A 20,225-nucleotide genomic window follows, 5' to 3' on the forward strand; every position below is an offset into this window, starting at 1 on the left:
CACTTAGTGTGATTGATTGAGCTTCCAAACTCCCGATGCAGCGCGACAAGGGAAATCCCCGTTGATTGCAGAACCGTTGAGGCAGAATCCTTGCAAACCGAGCACCTCCACTTTTCCAGTCAAATCAATCAGTGATACAGATAAAACACTGCAGAGGATATTGCGGTGAATACTGCCATCATTATGCAGTTTCAGGTGTTTCCAGATTCTAGGATTGGTAAAAGGATGCTAAAACCTTTGAAAAGATTGTTGTAATACTTGGTCTTGACGAGTTTTGGCATGTCTTTGAGTTTGCGTGGGCGATGTTCATGCATGTTCTACATCGAACAAGAACCTGCCGTACTGATTCAAATAACTGAATGAATGAAGTTTTCGATTTCGAGGTTCTCAGCGAACATTGCATATTCTGATGAACCCCTTTGGGTGGGTGCAATGCCAGGCGGTGCTTCCGGTTGTACAATATGCACAATGGAGAACCACGTATACCATTGAGAAGCTTGTTAAATGATCATGTCGTGTACAAGGTTGATGGGCACTACTCAGCAGCTTGTTGAAAGCCTGTAATTTCGTTAAATAATAATAGAACTCTGAGCGATGATGCACACCTGAAGTTCCGGAAAGATGAGGATAGTAATTCCACCGTTTTGGAGGCATCTACATACGGACATGCTCTCGCCAATCGATTAATATTCATGAGGGCAGCTATTCGCTAGCTCGTTACTTCGTTAAACTAATCATTAAGTCGTTCAGAGCCAGTGTCACCATTAGTTTCGATAACACAACTAATCAAATCAAACCTGTTGTCATGATGGAGTGATTGTGATTGTGATTCGGTTGTGGTTCTGGATATCAAATTTCAAACAAACCGCGACCGGAACCCGGTCCATTCACGAAAGGGATAAGAGCGTAAAAACGGAATACCTGGACAGCGCACCTTCTATCAGGTATTCGCCTTATCTGTATTACTCTTCTATCATCTTCATTGGAATCTGAGTCACATCTGAATCGAACAAGATATCCTACAGATGCGAGTGTATGTGACTCGACAAGAAATAGATACCGTCAGAGCCAGTCGGAGGAAAAATCCAAATCCGGAACAATAAAAATAGAACCACAGCGTTCGCGGAACGGAAATTGAATTTTATGTCAGCAGTTGTTAAAACGGCGAAACGCAGAACACGCACGACAGTACCGCGAGCATTAATAGAATTCACATAATTCCATCACCTCGCTTGCTGCTGGCTCTGTCGTTATTCCACGCGTTGTTTCTCGTTTCGGCCGCACGCTTTTTTTTTTAAATTATGTAAATTTATGTATCGTTTTGTGGTGATAGTGCAGTTACCGTTTTTTGGAGCTGGACAACCTTAACCCTCAATCGAAACTTGTTGCAGCAACGCGTATGAGGCGTTTTTTGGAGCACGGATGCTCGGGCGATCATCAAATGGGTGGTCAGTTTGCATGTTTGTTCGATGTTTGATTGTCACCGTTGATAGCTCCGATGTTTGAATGGTTTGTGGTGTACCACACGACCTACATACAGGCGTACCATAAGCAGGATTAGCATATTGAGCGGATATTCAAAAATGGTACCATTATATGGATCAGAGCTAAAAAACAGATGTTCCTGGCGGGGGTTTGTTTTGCGGCGCCCAAATTGAATCGTATGGGTTAATTGGTCGCTACGGCTTCATTCCTATCGGTGCAATGTAGATCCGGATGTTTAAAAAGTGTTCCCCAAGCGAAACATTTCAATAATCGAAAACGGGATACGGGAAATGAATTCGAACCTTTGCCGAATAATGGGCAAAATGTGCAAAAAACGATGATTGACATTAGGGAATGGAAAACGAATTATGGCGGCAGGGTCATTACGCGCTTGTTTGACCGAAACCCCCGACAAAGACTTGTGGTAAACACCTGGTAAACGGGTAACAAATGACGTCACATCAGAGTAGCTCAACTGACTCCGCGAGTGAATGTTTCGTAGTTTCATGGTATCGCGATCTAGCAACCACAGGTTGTGTGTGTGTGTGTGTGTGTGTGTGTGTGTGTGGCGCGAATCGCAAACGGGCCAAGTGTAGCAGCTCCTAGTTATCGCACGATCGCCCCTAGCCGGTCGCGTCCAAACCGGGATCTCGCGCAACTCCCCTCCACGCCCTCGCCAAAAGCGGCGAACAAGATTATTCTACTATTTGTCCACCAACGGTTTTGTGCGATTTACATTCTACTTACCTCATCTCTCCCCTACTCACCCTTCTTTTCCTGTTTGCGAACTTTATTTTTAGATCAGCCTGCGCGGCGAGCCCCAGCCTTTGGCCACCACCGAACGACACCACGACAACAGCGCCGCGAGAGGGAAAGTAAAGGGTGTGTTGGTGTGTGATCGGTACTCTCGGCACGCGGAACGTCGCGCCATGCCAGCCCTCTCGAACCCGCTCATCGGTGGCCATACTAGTTGGTGTTGGTTTTTCTGGACACTCCAGCAGCAACAGCAGCAGCAGCAGCAACCAGCTAGCGAGCGGTTGAGTAAGCAAGCGAGCAACTAGTGGCACGACGACTACGACCACGACGACGACGACACCGGCACGCATCTGAAGAACGATTCCCGCATCCTTCGAGCCGACGACGACACGACGACTGGCTGGCAGACGGGCAGGCAGGCAGGCCGGCCGGCCGTCCGACACCGTGATCGGGTTTAACTAGCTCTCACGCTCGGCATGCGTTCGGTCGGTTCCGACGAACCGCCCCGCGGGTTTGGGGACCGCCACGATGATGATCGGTGGCTGAGCTCGTGGACGGTCCGTCGTCGTCGTCGGTGATAGTCGATGCTGAGCAGCAGCCGTGAGTGAACCCCTAGCGTGCGTGCGTGCGTCCATCACAGTCGTCCCGGTACGCGGTCGATCGTTCAACGAAGAAACGTTCACAGAGAGAAACGGAGAAGGAGAGAGAAAGAAAGACATACGGAGTGTCACACGGTGACCACAAGTAGTGCGTCAACGCGATCAAGTGAGGACGAGTTAATTGAAAAAGTACGATAACAGCACCCCGTCACCAGGAACGAGACGCTCTGGTCTCTGCGTCTTCCAAATGCCAATCATGTGCCACCCTTAGTAGCCCTAAGATGATGATGATGATGAAGATGATGATAGTATCTCGGTGGACGGTGGACGGAGGAAGGCACGGAAATGCATTTCGCTAATCGTATCAAACGATCAAGCTTATCTTGTTGATCGCTTAAGCGAGCTAATCCTCGTTCGCTTGTTGTGAGCAAACTAATCAAATGGCATCCGGCCCGATGGCCGATTGGCCGTGCGCGGGACCGTGCTAACCGATTACTTCTTCTTCTTCTTCTTCTTCTTCTTCTTCTACTGCTGCTTCCTCTATCATTTCATCTTCTCGATCTTCCAAACACAGGCATCTAGTGGTTAGTCGATCCAAATTTGTGAACTACGTCTCGTGGTGTGTATGCAGCCGATCCAGCCAAGTGGCCGGGAGGAGGCTTCTATGTTGCATTGTGCACCCGGTGACAGTGACCGAGGGAAAATCCCTGTTAGAGTCAGTATAGCGGTAGCGTGTGAAAGAGTGTGTGATTGCTTGTGATCAGTTAGTGTTTTTTTATGCTTTATGAAATTCCGTGTTGCTTCCGTGCTCCGTGAATGTCCTCACGCAGAGTGTAGTGCAGTGTTTAAGGGCACAGTACCTTTTTAAAGTGTTTGTTTTGTGCCAAAGAGATAGAAGATCGTGCCTATTCGTTTTAGATGCTTTGCTGTGCGGGAATGTGTTTTGTGCGAAGGTTTGTGTGTTGTTCGAAGCTCTCGGGTTCCGTGTCGCCAGCAAATCAACCTGAGTAGGCTGATGTCCAAACGGCACATCCCGCTGTCGAACAACTCTGACCGGGTGGATTGGATCCCGAAAACGGAAGTGAAATTCGTCTGTGTCATTGTGACTTCGTCATATTCTGGGCCGGTTGACGTGTGGTGTGCGGTGCAATAGTAGTGCGTCATCAGCGACGAGACGGTCGCAGATCGACCAAACGCCAAGTTGCCTAGAGCTCGTGCGCGAGCGGAGGACCTCAGCCGTGATCTGCAGCAGCAGCATCTTCAACGGGTAGCGGAGCGGACACACGCACACACACACATACATACGCGAACGCAGCGAGCACCACGTTTCACGTTCAAGGCGAACCGCGAAACTATTCTAAGTTCGGCCTTCGAACACATGGTAAGTGATCGAGTGTTTTTTGGGGTGGGCTATTTTTCACGACGAGGGAACGAGGAGCATCGTGTGTGTCGGGGAGAAGGTGAAAGGGTAAACTAATTCGCTTTTCACTTTTGCTCGTTGTCTGGGCGCCGCTGAGGATCGAACACACGTACACATTTAGGAATCGGGCAGATGATCGGGTGGGCTCGATGGCCTGGGATTTGTTTATTTTTAACAAACGGACAGAAAGACAGAAATAGGGTCGATGAGAGGAAGAGAAGAGGCAGCATCAATTCTTGTACCTACTGCCGCCACCCCTGGGTGATCCTCGCGTATGCTGGTTTGTTTTCGTGACCATCATTCATTCAGCGAACCATCCGATGTTCGCATAAACGCTACCGCAGAAAGCATGTTGAGTGGATAATCTAGTAGCCAGAAATTGGAAACCAAGATTTAATTTTGTAGAAGTAGACACTGTTACCTTTTATTTTTCCTGTTATTTAGGAATGATTTAGAAGCATTCAGAAGATGATGTTAGTAGACGGTTCTCACATCAACTCGGAAGCTAGAGAAACAAACTGTTGAATAACCAAAACCAAAAAAATCCTGTTTATGGTAACTTTAAAGTACAAGAATACTTCGATAATCAATCAGCTTCTCTGCGATATGATTTGGCGGAAACGTGCTGGATGATCCTTTGGTCCATGATAAGAATGATGATGAGGTAACTAATTTCAATCAAAACACTAGAGCAAATAACAAAAGCTTATTGTTTAGGGTCTTAGTAAAATACTCGCCGCAGAATATTGTATTCATGAGAAAGTGTATTGAAAATTCTTAGATTTAAAAGAATCTGTTGAATATGTTCCGGCCATTGAGTTAATGTTTTCGGAGGCGAACACAACATTGCTCCTCAAGAAACGAATTCTACTTTTCTTTAAATTCCGAGAAAGATACAGTTTAAGTTTCGTACATATCTGACCAGCTGCTATTACAGCCAGGACGGCATCGAAAATGGTGTTCAATTCCGATATTCGAAAATGATAAAAACCGAATGTGCCAAAATGCAACGAAGTGTCCTCCGATGGAGAAATACGAGGCGATAACTGGCGCGGAACCGCTTACCTAATGGTAAGGACATCACCGGAAAAGTAGAAAATATTTTCTTTGAAGCAAACACAGAGAGGACTGTTCCTTTAAAATTGTCTCAAGACAAAGAATTGTATTTCCTTTCCTTTCTACGTAGAAGCATTTTCCTTTCTCCATAGAAAGCAATGGGCCATCCATTTGTTTTCGTAAATCAAATTGCGAACAGCTCCGGGCATTGGACAGCGTCAAGCTGTCGACTGTCAATTCGATGCCGTTCCATTAACACCTTTCCTAACGCGAGCACTGCTCTGCTCCTCGCCGCTGCTTATTGAGACGCAAAATTGACCAAACCCTAGCGACACACCAACGTAACGTCTCATTCGTCGGTTCTGGCCACAGTAGGTGACATGAACTCGGGCGGTCACGACCACAACCGCGCCGTCCGGTTCGTGCCGTTTTGCGCGTTCTGTTTTGGGTTTTGCTCGCGAAACCGACTTGCGCTTATTCTTGGCGGTTCACCTCTCCCCTGCCACACCGCCACCGTTTGAGTGTTGCGCGCGATCCGATGGGACACGGATTTTGGCTTCACTAACCCTCTCCTTGCTGCTGCTGGTTTTGTCTATAAATATTGTCTACAAATACACAAACACACTATTTTCCGCCCGTACTGTTTCGGGCGTTGCATCAGCAACCAACAACAGAGGTGGGTCAGAAGGAAGGGGACGAGCAGAACGGCTGGTGGTGGCTGAAGGTTGTTGCTGCCGGTAAATAGGTTATTTACAGTTTTGCGTCCCCCGTCGCCGTGGCTCGAGAGAGAGAGTGTGTGTTATTTGAGGGGCGGTGATCGAAGCATCGTGGCATCAATCGTACGACTTCCTTCGTTACCGTTAGACCGGGAATTTATCTGGGAACAGAGTAGAAAACGATGGTATTGGCGAGCATAATGGAGTCGCCTGGTCACAGGACCGTTCGCCGGGCGGGATCCTCCCGCACCGGTCGTTCGAAGTCGTCGATTTTAATTATCGAACGAACGAAGGCAAACGAGGAGGATGCCGATGAAGTGATATTCACCAGAAGGGGACACCCTGGCGCTGTATCTTCCATTGTAATTATGCTGCGGAATGGAACTCTATTGATGTACTTTACCCTTTGGCTGTGCTATTTAAGAAACGTTTTACCAGCTGCTGTAAGATCCTTTCATAATTGGCCTGAATCCTGGCGAAGACGTAAACAGGCCACATTTCGCTCCATCTGATATGACCGGCGCGATGTCGCGTGGCATCATCTGATTGGCAAAAGTAAAAGAGGACACATTTCCATTGCCAAACGCCAGAGGGTGCAGAATTTGAAGAAGAAAGCACAAAACCGACCCACAGGGTTTCCACTGTTCACACTTTTCGGATGGAAGCCGAATGGGTTCGGGGCCACGGGTACGAACGGTGCTGAGGGAGCAAATCACTTCAAAAACGCCTCGTGGAAAACACTCCTGCGCCATTCTCTGCTCTGCTCTCATTCCTTTCATGCCAAGTTGTGGCGAATCCCTTTTCGCATCGAAAGGACGGGATGTAAGCATGCTTTTGATGCCGTGTCGGTGGCTGCTGTTGCTGTTGCTGCTTCTGCTGCTGCTGCTCTTCCATTTAGCGCCAAAAAAGGGAGATGAAAAGGCACGTCGAAGGTCGGTCGACAGCTTTCGGGATTGAAGTAGAGAAGAGGGAGGCACGGTAAGGCAAACTTCAAAACATTGTCGAATGCCGTATGCGCCGTGACGCCGCCAGGGGCTTCGTAACCGGCCCAGCAAGGCCGGTCCGGTAGGAAGGGCGGAAGATACATGGAATGGAACATGTTCGTTAGCATAAACGATTTACTGCCAGCGAGATACGAGGAAGGCACAATATGCTTAACTGTGTTCTGTGGCATCCGGAGCTATAGGAGAGTATCTCGGCTCGACTTCAGACAATGCAGACCGGTGAGGCCGGTAGGCGAAAACTTCCGGTGAAAACTATGCTGCTGTTAAAGATGTGAGTGGTTTTCAACTTTCAACCCGGCGTGACGAATGTCCAGCAAGATGGATACGTTTCCAACGGCATGAGATGACGTGAGAAACATAGATTTCAACGTTAACGTGTGTTGCGTTTCCGGTCCTTGCCGCTGCATTTTGAAGTAAACATATCAAGAAATGAATTTCATTACGAAAATTCCTCTGCCCCACAAATCTTGGTATGCCGGGTATCTTGGCATTGGGCCGGGAAGAAGCGCAGAAATGCTGATATTGCCATAAAGGGAAACTGTAACTCTAAAGTGAAGTTCTTCGGAAGTCTTTCGTAGTTCGTGTCGGTCTTTGTATACTTTCCGACAAACCCGGAAAGGGGTGGGAGAAGGACAACGTGAGACTTTCCTTCCGAGAACACCGCATCGTAAGATGTCGTAACACCTTTTGCGTACGCTTTACCTTTAACCTCCCCATTTTTGCTGGCGGAACAAGAGGAAGACGACGACGACCCGGCTTTTGCCAAGTGGCCAAGATCCGAGGCTTCGTGGAAGTAATAAAACGGCAAAAGTTAAACCGTTCGGACTGGTCTGCCGGCTGGCTCGGCTGGCTGGTTGCTACCGGCTGGCGTGGATGGCCAAACCAAAGCAAACCTATTAAGTGGTGCGCCTGCTGCCGGCTAGTGCTGGGCTTGTTTGGCCAACGAGTTTTGCCATTTAGTGAGCCATGAATTTCACCCTTTGCCGATCCTTGCGGCACCCCGAGGGGGGCCGATCGACAGCCGATCCTTGCCCTGGTGTGGTGGCTGGAACATTGTTTCCTTTCAGTCATCCTTTCAGAGGCGGCCGCTGGTTCGCTTTCTTTCTCACTCGTTCGAACTCGGACGACGATGACGATGATGTGAAGGCTTGGCGCAGAAGAGACGTTCTGATGTGTTTGTGAGCATACAACATAACTGTCAGGACAAACGGGGACCGGTGTGTACCTCGCGGGTGGCATAAATTAATAGCTAATTGTTGGTTTACTCGGTCGGTCGGAGCCGTATCGGGAACGGCAAGCAACCTCCTATGGGAGAGGACTGCACAGGACTGGCTAACAATTATCAATAGGCTCGGCCAACGACTCCTCGGTCGGTCGGACGACTGACCAGCTGCTGCTGCTGCTGCTGCTGTTTCTTCTGTTGGTCGGCGCCTTCGAAGAGAGACACCATTAAGGAGGAAACTCCATCTGGTCTGGTGGCTAGGAAGGCGAGAAGGAGGATGCCCAGGATCCACCATTAGGTAAACATATCTAAGGCGCGCGCGCGTGTGTGTGTGTGTGTGTGTGTTTGTGAGGATGTATGCATGTACGCTACTGCTGCCGCCGCCCATTATGTTGGTCCAGGCTGTGTGCTGGATCCTGTGCCTCGGCTTGGCACACATTTGCGTGGTCTGTTTACAAGGATGTCTATCAACAGGCGAAGCGAGTTGAGCGAAGCGAGTTTGAGGTGACCGTGAGCTGGCAGGAAGAGCAGTTCCGGTAATACTCAATGTGGATAAACTGTACTGTGGATTAATTCGAGGCCCCCGAGACGACGAGGCAGAAAGGAAGTTTGCGGATTTCGTGTCGACGGAATTTTACATCTACGCGACGCGATCTAATTAGATTCAATCCAACTTTTGGGATTTGCATGAACATTTTCCGAGTTGGCTAGTTGCAGTACTTGGAAGGAACCATTGTCTGTTGAAATCGACAGACACAATAATGTCTGTTGAAATACAGACACTGTGTGATACAGACACTGTGTGCCATGTGGACGAACCTTATCACGTTGCGAAATAAGGTTTCCTCGTTTCATTTGGATCGTTCTTTTCTTCTGCGCTAGCTCGAAACGTATTAAATCTGTTCGGGTACCATTTTTATTGGAAATGTTTTACAGTTGAATTCATGTGCACCCCAATGCGAGGTCTCTAAGGTTTTACTTGGATTATACGAATCAAAAAGCAAAGAACACTTTATCGAGCACAACGCTAACCATTTTCAATTGAAAGAAGAAACAAAAGTTGCTGTGTTTTCTCTTTATCAAAATGTAATATACTAGCATCGATGCTGCAAACACATGTCAGGAATAATAATACAATTACCTTTTTCGCTTGCAACTTTGCAACAAGTTCCAGTTGCTGGATCTAAATTCTCAAAAAATTTATGAAGCAAACCCAAAAGATGAATGGAAGCTTAGAAATCCATATTTATCCTTTCACCGTGGGTGAAACAATGATCCTCGATTCCATTTTGACGACGGGTGGCCTGTTGATTGAAACATGAGGCCCCATATTACTATGGAAGGGTTTTTTTGGTGCCGAGTTTTCCGTCGCTCGTTTCTATCTTTGTAGCGTGTGGGTTATGAAGCAATAGACGCGTCTGGTAATGCTAATCCCCCAAGTAACCTGTCACCAACACACAAAGTTTTGGGAATACATCGGTCGCGGGGGCTGGCATGGCTGGCTGGCTGGCTGGCTGGCTGGCTGTCGGTTGGTTTGATTACGGCCGACGGAGGTGGTAAAATGTGGAATTTTAACAAGGGTAACAGCCTAGCCTGTGTTACCTGTCTGCGTCCGCTGTCCGATGTGAAGGACTCCCCGCTGCCAGTGACAGGATGTGCGTTCAAGAGGGTTCGCTTTTGCGCGAGGACGCGCCGCCAATGCCGTGAAAAGCCGACCACCACCTCGCGGCGGATGATCCGGTGATCACCGGGCAAGGGGCAACCAACCGAACCGCAGGCTGGCTGTTTGGTTTTCCCGTTTGTGCCGAATGTGATAATTTATCGTGATGGACGCTGGGCAAATATTGAATTAACTCATTCGCTCCGGTATCGCTGGTGTGGTTTTGTGGCTGCAGGAAGGAAAGCGGGGGTGGGATGAGGGGGGGGGGGGGTGGTGGCCGGTTTGTGTGGTGACGATCGTCGTCGCAAATTTGCCTGCCTGCCTTTTGCGTCGTAAATGGTTCGGTTTCGGTTGAATGCGCGGTAGAGCGTGGCAGCGGGAGTAGAGAAGAAGGTGTTATCGGCGGCACCACCACCGTGAAGACGTCGCCACCGTTATCCGGCGCAATAGAGAGTCGCGTCATCATCGTCACGAGCGATATAGCGATAGGGAGAGGGGTATGGTGGTCGATGACGATGACGACGATGTGACCATCTTTTGCTTGAGGCGCCAAGTGCTCTCTGGGCCTGGGTATGGGTGGCGTAGTGGACTGAAAGATTTATTTAATGTTGTTCAGTAGTAGGGCTCCGGTTTCGAGCCCCGGTCTGGCATGTGAAACGGTTCTCATCCTTTTTTCCTCCCCACCACCACCACCGCGGGAGGTATTAATAATTAAATTAAAAAACAAACTCCACACGCTGACGATGATGATGATGCTGTTGCTGCTGTTGAGCCGATAAGTGGAAGACTCAATTAGTATCTTTGAGCAATGGACGCGAGGCTAGTCGCTGGCTAGTTGCTGCCAGCAGCTGCCTGTTGCTGTTGCTCGGCAAAATACCGCGAGATTATCTCGCGATCTCGCGACTAGCTTTAATTTCGCCATTCGCGAGCAAATTTATTGACGTCGATTAAAAACGGATGTGAAGATGGTTGGTACGCTCGTCGTGCGGGCGAACGGCAGCAGCAGCAGCAGCAGCAGAAGGTGTGAATGCCGGAGAAAGAGTATTTTTGCGCACGCGGCGCTTGTTGATAGGGGGCAAGCACGGCCCCGGTGTGGCGATGGTTAGCTGTTAACGCGCCAGTGCAGCTCTTCTCGTTCTTCGGTCAGCTGTTGAACTAGTCTAAGGTTCTTGTTTGCAATTAGATTGGTCTAGCAGAGAATGGTAAAATATGGTAGTGGCTTTCATCCTGTGGCATCGTTTCGTTTTATTGCAGTTGCAGACTTAAATATGATAGAAAATCTAATCAAACGAGGTTATTATGAGAAACATTGCAGAAGCATTATAAATAATCGACATTTGTCGCGAAATAGGATTACTTCTTTCAAAGAAATATTGCTTCGAAACCAAAAAAAAGTTATTATTATTATTATTATTTATTGATCTCTCAACTCAATATGCAGGAATAACTGGAAATGAAAGATAAAACAAGCTATAGCTTCGATTTAAATGCAATATACTAGCATCGAGTGAACCAGACTAACAGCAGAACAAACAATGAACGTGACAATATAAAAAAATAAGATCAACCTTGGAATAATTTAATGCAGAAATTGTAAAAGTAATGAGATAACTCATAAAAATATGAAAACAAGGTAAAACATTTACTCTATAAACCTGAAGTAATAACATAATAACGAGACTGGCGTGGATTTCATGTCGATGTTTTTTCAAAGTTATTAATAGAACTCGTCTAGAAAGAAGATAAGATATTTTTCCGAAAAAACATGCAAACGGGAGATAGATTGCATCACAAACGGTTCGCTAGCGTAGCGTTTCAGCAATTTGAGAACCGCCTCGAACAATCTGTTTATCCAGCTTAACCCATTGTTTGTTATGCTGTGATGTTGTGTTTGTATCCTAAGCCACTTGCTACGTGACAGCGCGCGTCTCCCCGTTGCGAGGAGATGCTGAAATGAAACACCTGTGGCAGCCCAACCAACCAACCAAAACCTTCAACCAAGCACATTTCAGCACATTTCAGCACATTTCGTGTCGGGATTCGTCACTTGGTGACTAGTACGAAACCACCGACCTCAGCCGGGACCGAACGCAATGGTAAACGGTCTGTGCAAGAGTCATGTTGGTCATCACGCTGTGGTATCCGGAAGAGGTACCTCATCGTTGCGGTGGTGGAGCTGCAAGCTGAAGGTGAGGATGATGCGGTTGCAGTGTGAGCCCGACGAGGAGGACGTAGCCCACAAACCCCCCCTCCGACGCCCAACTACAGGTTGTCCAGAAAACTAATCGCCCACCGGTTCTGCAGACCGATCCCAGGGGTGACAGGGGCGCAAAGAAGAAGGGCGCACCCCCGGGGGCCCCCCACCTCCTCACCTCCAAAACCGGTGACACAACACGAGTGTCGAGTACGACGGCGTGGAGAGAGAGGGGGTATCGTCTGAGCTGATGCTAAAGACTCTCGTGGTGTTCGTGGTGGTCACAGAAGGGACGGAGGGAGGGAGGGAGGGAGGGAGGATTGCTTGCCCGCCCGCCGTCAATTGCTTGCTGCGTTGCTGCTCGCGTCAAGTTTGCTGGCCGTAGTGCCTAGGCGTAGTAGTAGTGGAAGCCGAGAGAGAGAGAGAGAGGAATGGAAGGCTGCAGGCTGCAGAAGCCCGCGATAGACCGGCCGGAACCCACGGCATCACCCCACCATCCGTGCGTTCCGCCACAAACCGCGACACCGCGAAACAGGTTAGACTGGCCAAACGACACCGCACCAGTGCTGGTGGTGGTGCTGCTGCTGCTGCTGCCGGTGCGCAAATGGTTGGCCCGGGGAAATTATTTGCACAAACTGACTGAGGCTCGTGGAAAAAGGGACGAGAGGTTCGGGGAGATGATATAGATGAACTGGAAGGGGGTGCTGGGGTGCGAGAAGATTAAGTAAAAGCCAGCAGCAGCAGCAGAAGGCCACTCGAGGAGGAATCCGGGAAGGGGGACACCGGCTGGCTGCCTGCTGTCCACGGCGTGGCGTTTTGTGATGCCGGCGACAAGCGAGCGCGGGAGGTCAATGAAACTGTTGTGCATGGTGTCCACCCAAAGGGGTGGAGTGGTCGCAAGATGTCGTCGTCGTGGTCGTCGTGGTCGCGGGGCCACGGATCGCAGTGACTCACTGCATTAAAATACCCAGAAAACAACGTAACTTTCCACTCACGGTCGCCACAGTGGCACTCGCAGTGGAGTGCAAAGCCGTGCGGAAGTTTTTGGAGTACAGCAGCAGCTGCTTCGTCTACAACGTTTGCCAGTGGCTCGAGGGATGCTAGGACACAGGATGCACTGTCATTACCGAAAGTGGCCAGTGTGAGAGGTGTGAACGGTATTTATCATTTTGTCCAGGTTCAGGACCAGGTGGAGAGTGCTGAAAGGTGCTGCAGTAATGGTTCCCATTTTAGTAGAAGTCAGAGCTTCTGACTAACTTTCCTACTCACCGTTGGAAACTTTCTTGAACGATTGTTCATGTTAGCGTAATGCAATTGGGGGAACTGTTGAAGCTTAAGAAAAATAGTTTACTAGTTGTGCTTTTGTATGTTTCAGAGGTTTTTTTTACTGTTATTACGATTCTTTAAACTGTTTGATAGTTCGGTACGTTATTTCATCATTTTAAATTGACTTTCATATCGCTAATTTTTCTACAGATACTATGCTCTTGTTTTCACATGGTTTTGATTTGATTTGTTACGTTTTTTCTTTATTTTACTTGTATATAAACAGTAGTTTCTTTTACCGGCTTTAATTTCCACCTTCAGTATACAATTCATTTATGTGTTTGTTATTACTTGGTTGATGATACGTTTGCTGCAGTGTCTATATGATTTGTTTATTAATTGTTTACATTAACTTTGAGTTTGTTTAAATTATGGTTTCTTGTTCCAAACGTATGGTTAACATAAACTGTTTGGATGGTTTTAAAATGTTTAAGAAACTGAAAATGAAACAAAATAACTCTTGACACGATAGTTACCAAAAAAGTCGTCTTGCAATAAAACAAAACTCCAGGAACCAGGTGCAATCCCCCAAAACAAATAAGCACTTTAAAAAAAAGCGGAAACCCAAGGTGTTAATGACACTTTTCTGAATCCTTACCCTCTTTCCTTTAGCTACAGCTTTCGGAAAGGTTTGATTGAGCGGACGGAACCCTTTTGCTGTCTTTTTTTTACGATCCCTTTCCACGTTTACTGCTCCTGGGATGGATGCGGCTCGGTGATAGTGCTTACCGCCTGCTGGCGTTTGCCGCCTGCTATTGGAAAGTGGGTTTTATTGCATTATTGGCACACCTTCGGTGACACGTTTCAAGGTTATGGTCACGGCAATGCGAGGGTAAAAAGCAGCGGGCTGCGAGAGGTACAAGCGAGAATCTCGCGTGGACCCGTCGATGTTGATGTTTTATGTTTGCTTTGCTTGGGGGAGTGAAACATGGCAACAGCACCACACCGACTCTTCCAGGGTGGCACCCTGGTCGGTGTCCTTGGGGAGGTCCTTGGTTCATGGTGCCGGTGACCGATACGTAGCACCCTACGTTGCGCGCACTGACGATAATGCACTTTTCTCACGCAGGACATACCATTGCTGTAGCTTGCTCCGGGTTCGCTTGATGTCGGTACCACCATCCGGTTGGCATGTCGGTGCAGCGATGGGCGCAGCGAGCAACCAGCTGCTGGCCAATTCGTTCGTGCGGAGCTGTTTTTTTTTGGTTATCTTTTTACTGCTTCGGTTCACTCCCTGCGCAGCTCCTTAACAACCACCGAGAGGAGCGGTGACAAGTGGATTGGAAGCTCGTTTCTCAACCTCCCTTTCTTTTCACGGCCAAGTGCATTGATGGCCACAACACGGCCGGCCTATACGGTTCTGCAACCTGTGCTGCATGCATGCGATCACTAGCAGCGCAGTGGTGGTCGTCAAGGAAGTCCAAACAAGAGAGAACGACATTCGGTGTGCGGGTTTTCGCGAGTTCTTCATTTTCCTTTTTCTCCGATGATTCCACTCTGCTCCGCGCTGGCCTTAGGCCTGGGAACTCCCAAGATGCGGCTATAAATAAACATTCGCGCGATAAGAACGCATAAAGGGAGGTTGATAGTTTTATTTCCATCCGGTGGTCAATCGTCTGGGCCCATGCGTGAGTAACATCAAAACGGGAGTTTGCAATGCCTCCGGGTGTGGTGAACCGAGAACTGAACTGCGCAGAATGCGCTGGTAATGAAATCTGCGTCCAAAAATATAAATAAAACCGTACTCGATGGCGCCTGTTGGAATTTTTCTACAATTTTAGCTCAAAATGTAACTGCTTCGTGATTATGTGAGGCAATAATTAGTAACATTATGGTGTCGATGCCACAAAAGCAACTTTTTCTTCACATGTATAAGGACGGACAAGCCGTATGTTTACAATCAACTGGAGAAAAAAATAGAGTAGGACGCAAAAGCGACTTGCAATAGCCGTAAACTATCAATGGCATAGCTGTCATATGATGTTGCTTACAATTTTTATTTGCAGTTAGCACATATAAAAGAGGTTTGAGCTGAAAATCCACCGTACAGAAAGTTTCTTCTACATTTAATCGTGCTTGGCCACAGTAGCAACTTTATTTCAACCTCATTGTGACAGTTCTTAACGAAGTTATGTGTTATCTTATTTGTGTCGGCTTTCTACATTTGTTCTACAAGCTATTTGCTAAAGCTTCAACCTTTTGTATGCATTTCTTCTGTAACGAAACGTCATTTTAAATATTTTTTTCGCATTCTACTGATCTTTAGGAACTGATTTCGCAATTTTAACTAGTTCAAATATTGTTCTAAGCATTCCTAATGTGGCAAACACAATTGATACGCTGTAAGATTTCAATAACATATCAGGTTAATCAACAGTAATTTATAATTGCATTAGGATTTCCATTTGCAGATTTCCATAACAACGACTGTAAACAAAACGAAGCCACCACCGGCTGATCCCAAGATCCCGTCGCTTATTTGAGACCCCTTGAAATCCGTGGTTTCCGAGGGTCTTGCAAATCAAATCCGTCCAATCGATCATCCGGCAATCGTAGAACCGCACCGAGAACGAAGTAGAACACAGAAACCAACGACGGGATTGCCGACGGGTCGCCACCACCACCGAACACACGAAAAATGGTTTCTCATTACCCTCCCCTTCCTGCTACTGCTTCTTCGTTGCTTCTTCGCGCATTTGGGGCGTACGAGAGGCACTTGGCATTTCGATTTCCGGTTTTTGTTGTGACGCCGGGCGGGCGGGCGGGCGTACGGGTGCCGGTTATGTGCGCGTGGTTGGCCATGAAATTGCCGCCGCCCCGCCACCAATCCGCCAATCGTGCACCCCCTCCAAAAAGCTCCCACTGGTCTGCGATCGATCATCGGCCGCGGGAGTTTGTTGCCATTCCGCGTGGCCTCTTTCCCTCTCTTCCTTCCTTGTCTTTTCCTGCTATCTTTACTCTGCATTGCGTATCAGACAGCACGTACACACACACGAACACACGCAAACACGAACACATTTCATCATTCTACGACCAGGCATATGATCGTATCAATGAATGATCGCCAGCTAGCTAGCCAGCCAGCCAGCGTGGTCCGCGTGGTTGACCACGAAATCAATTAATTTCTCGCCGAAGGGTGAAGATGCGGTCCCCTCTACCCTCCCCCCCCTCTTGTCCCCTCGTGTGATCGTCATTATAGAGTACCACTAGAGCCGACCGATCGTTCGAGTTCGATCAAGACATTGTCAACATTGTTGCAAAACCCCTTCCTCGGCACACACACACACACACACACACACACACACACACACATATTTGCTTGGCGGCGCTTGGATGGTCTTGGCAATCTGGTTTTCCGACAAACGCCGCACGTTCCGGGCACCTCTCTCTCTCTCGTTCCAAAAGGCAGCGAAAGGAACTCTCTGAACTTGACCACCTTCCCGGCATGACGATCCCGTCCCTCCTTCCCCTTTCCCCCCGAAAGGATAAGTTCCTGGAAGGGCCGTTCGAATGGCCATCTTTCCAAAGGATCGTGGAGGAAGGCTTCGTGACCGCTACACTGTCACCTCGCTGAGTTCAACTTATCAATCAAAAGCAACTCGAACCCCACGCTCTTTCCTTTAACCACCAACACTCTACCTTACCTCCTGGGCGCTCACCGCGCGGAGCACTGTGGATCGATCGATTATGATCATGCATAAATTAGCGACCGCCGCGACTGGTCCGTTTTCATCTCGCGCTCGCTCGAATCCAGCATCCCAGAAGCCAGCAGCAGCAGCAGCAGCAGCAGAGGCTCTCGCCAGAAGCAGCAGCGAATCCAATCGAACGCTGCGCTGCGTTGCTGCAAGAGAAGAGCATGTCTTGGGTTCGCTTCTTTCACTCCACGGACGACGACCACCATCGTAAAACCCAATCGTCTACGGAGAGCGAGACCACCACCGTGGAGGATGCTTTTGCCCTCCCGGTTGTGTTTGGCTGTCAGGAAGTCGAAGCCATCGACCGGGCCGGGCCCTGACGATGATGATGATGATGATGCTGATGCTGATGCCCACTGCTCACTGGCAATGGTGCTGCTGCCGATGCTTGAGATGATTGGCGATTGGAAGCTGGCGCTGGAGCTCTCGGGGGGTGCTCGCGGCCGCAACCACCGCTCCCGGAAGAGTGTCATTTATGTGGCGATCATAAACCATTTGAATGGGCAGCCCAAGCAGGCCGGGCAGACCAAGCATGGTAGGCTGTTATAACTGTGGAGACACAGTTATTACTTAATTAACGAAACAAACGATCATCGTACTTGACGCGCGCGCATCGTTAACGCGTGTTGCTGCTGCCGCCGCCGCCACTAGGCACGGATTGTGGGATTCCCGAGACGCGTGAGACGCTCCACACACGCACACACACACACAGTCCACGATCTGTAACAGTTCTTGATTACCTTTTCTGCAAATTTGAAAACATGTTACATTGTTTCTGGCATGCGAGCGAGCTTCGGTAGTTCTTCAACCCGGACGCAACGTTGCATTGGCAATGACAATGCAGCGCAGCATCCCAGTTGATACCGGCGGGCTGCACCAGATTACCAAGTGACGTCGGGATCGGGATAAAATATGCCTGCCAAAGGGCAACATTCGTATTCTCGATTCTTGCCCTCACGGACGGATGAACGGACCGGAACATCTGTGTTCATTGATTCCCGGATCCCATGCGACAACATCCTCCCTTCCTTCGATAGCAACCAGCAACCAACGGTGCCGCCGTGTGCAGCATAATGAATTCTTTGGAATGCCCATCAGCCAGCATCAGATGCAGCGACGCATTTCAATTTTCCTTCGCTTCGAACTCGTCGCGCACTATGGACCTGCTTCTTGTATAGAGAGAGAGAGAGAGAGAGTATACAGTATTGGAGTAGAAGGGCAAAGGTCTCCTCCTGGACGACACCGAGTTTGATTGGAAAATCTTAGTGGAAGCGTTGGCAGCCGACAGCAGCATCGCCGCCGCAACGCCATAGTATGTACAGCATGCAACAGTGATTGCATGGCCTCGACAAGAGGAGGAATCCGTCAAACGGACTACTGCTGCTACTGTTGGTCCGTACGGCTGCAGCATACATTTTGCCGGGACCACCGTGGTCCTGCCGGTAGGTCCCGTAGGATACGGTATCATCGTGCATCCTTGCATCCGGACTACCGAAACCAACGCATTTCCTTTCCGATAATGGTGGAGCGTTGGCTTTTCATTTGCCGTCCGTTGTCATCATGCTTCATTGGGATGGGAAAATGGAAGAATGTTTCAATTTGCTGCACCTTCCTTCCTTCCTTCTATTGCCGCTGAAGCGTTGTTGCTCCAGGGCGGGGGGAGCGAATAAAATGTAATCATGTGACCGAATAGCATTTATGCAGATTTGTGCGCCTCGCGTGTCTCGTTTTTGGTTTAGAGGGGGACTTCGGTATTTTTTAAAAAAAATGTTATAAGTGCTTATCCTTATCCTTAGTATTGTGTAAAATTTTGGGATCAATCGAAACCAAACTGACAAAAATTATTGATGCTTTTTTTGAATCTCGTTTTTAAAACTCGTTTTTTAGGGCAACATCGAAAAAATCATCACTTTTCAACTTTAATTATCTGCCAAAAATCGAAAAATGGGAAATTCAACAAAAACTCGACGGAGAATACCTGGATAATCTAACAAAATAATATTGATTTGTATATTTCTGATGACCCGGCACGTGGCTATGATGGGCACTGCAAAAAGTACATATTTTCCAACTACCCTTTCTAGATTGAATGCCATGAACGTATTTTTGATCAAATCTTCCCCAAAATGGAACCGAATGTTCTTGAAAAGTTGTAATTTAATATTACATTCACTTGAAAAAACTAAAGTTGAATGGTTTCTTCACTAAAAATCGTCAAAAATGAGCCTTTTTTTAACCAGAAAAAAAACCTTTTTTTAAACCAGAAATAAAGATTACGCTGTTGACTCTCCTTTTGCAAATGAGTCGTTAGTTTAAAATTCAAAAACTCGACAACGCATACGACGTGCGTTTAACTTTCGCTCAAAATGCCGATTCGTGTGCCAATAATCGTTCGATTCTCGATCGAGGGTAATGCCCAGAAGCACACACCCGGTGGTGTTCGACCGCGATGCAGTAGTGTGCGCGATGAAATTAAAGGGACTATTGTCCGGTTGGTTCGCCGTTTCGTCCGTTCAATTGCTTTGCGATTCGCGTATTGAATCGCGAATTAAACCGTACGCCGGGTTCTGTTGGCACCCGTCTACCGCGGGAGTAAAACGCGCAAACAACTTGCGGAACGGTTCCGTCCGCGGAGGCGCACTTCGTTGGCTGTCTTTGCGTAATGAGTGGTTCGGAATGAGAGTGGCGCCCCCGGTTCCAATGAAACGTGCGGCGCAAAGTGTCGGTTCCAGGAATTACTGCTTCAGCAGTGTTGGATTTGCCACCGGTACGGCGATGGCAAGTGGTTTTACATCACCATTCTTGGCATGATAATCACTGGTAATGTCGAAGCATTGTCCAAAACATTCGTTCGCCGTTCATCGGGAATGTGGTCCCGAGGTCGTTCGATTCAAACCATCTCCTTTTCTTAGCTCGCTCGCTTTTTTAGGCAATTTTTCAAATTATTTATCGGCTTTGTGGTTTAAATATTTATGGTGTCTTTATGTTTTCTCGTCAAAGCACATATTAATTCCATATTTAAAATTGAGCTTGAATATCTCACTGTTTTCAATTTCCGTTTATTTATTGAACAAAATTCTCTAAAATCGTTT

At 48.0% G+C, this 20,225-nt stretch overlaps 1 protein-coding gene across 3 annotated transcripts in view; it reads left to right on the plus strand.

Annotated features, from left to right (window-relative positions):
* Positions 1 to 20,225, plus strand: part of LOC125953389 (receptor-type guanylate cyclase Gyc76C-like) — a 60,358-nt gene that overhangs the window by 12,103 nt on the left and 28,030 nt on the right. For 2 of the 3 annotated variants that reach the window (XM_049682934.1, XM_049682936.1), the window contains exon 2: positions 3,415 to 4,221. The gene's annotated coding sequence lies outside the window, so the exon portion shown is untranslated. Of the gene's footprint in view, positions 1 to 2,285; positions 3,030 to 3,414; positions 4,222 to 20,225 lie in introns of all 3 variants that reach the window. The other variant, XM_049682935.1, reaches the window with a different exon arrangement.

The sequence above is a fragment of the Anopheles darlingi genome, chromosome 3 (genome assembly GCF_943734745.1).
Source record: "Anopheles darlingi chromosome 3, idAnoDarlMG_H_01, whole genome shotgun sequence".
Lineage (NCBI taxonomy): Eukaryota > Metazoa > Arthropoda > Insecta > Diptera > Culicidae > Anopheles > Anopheles darlingi.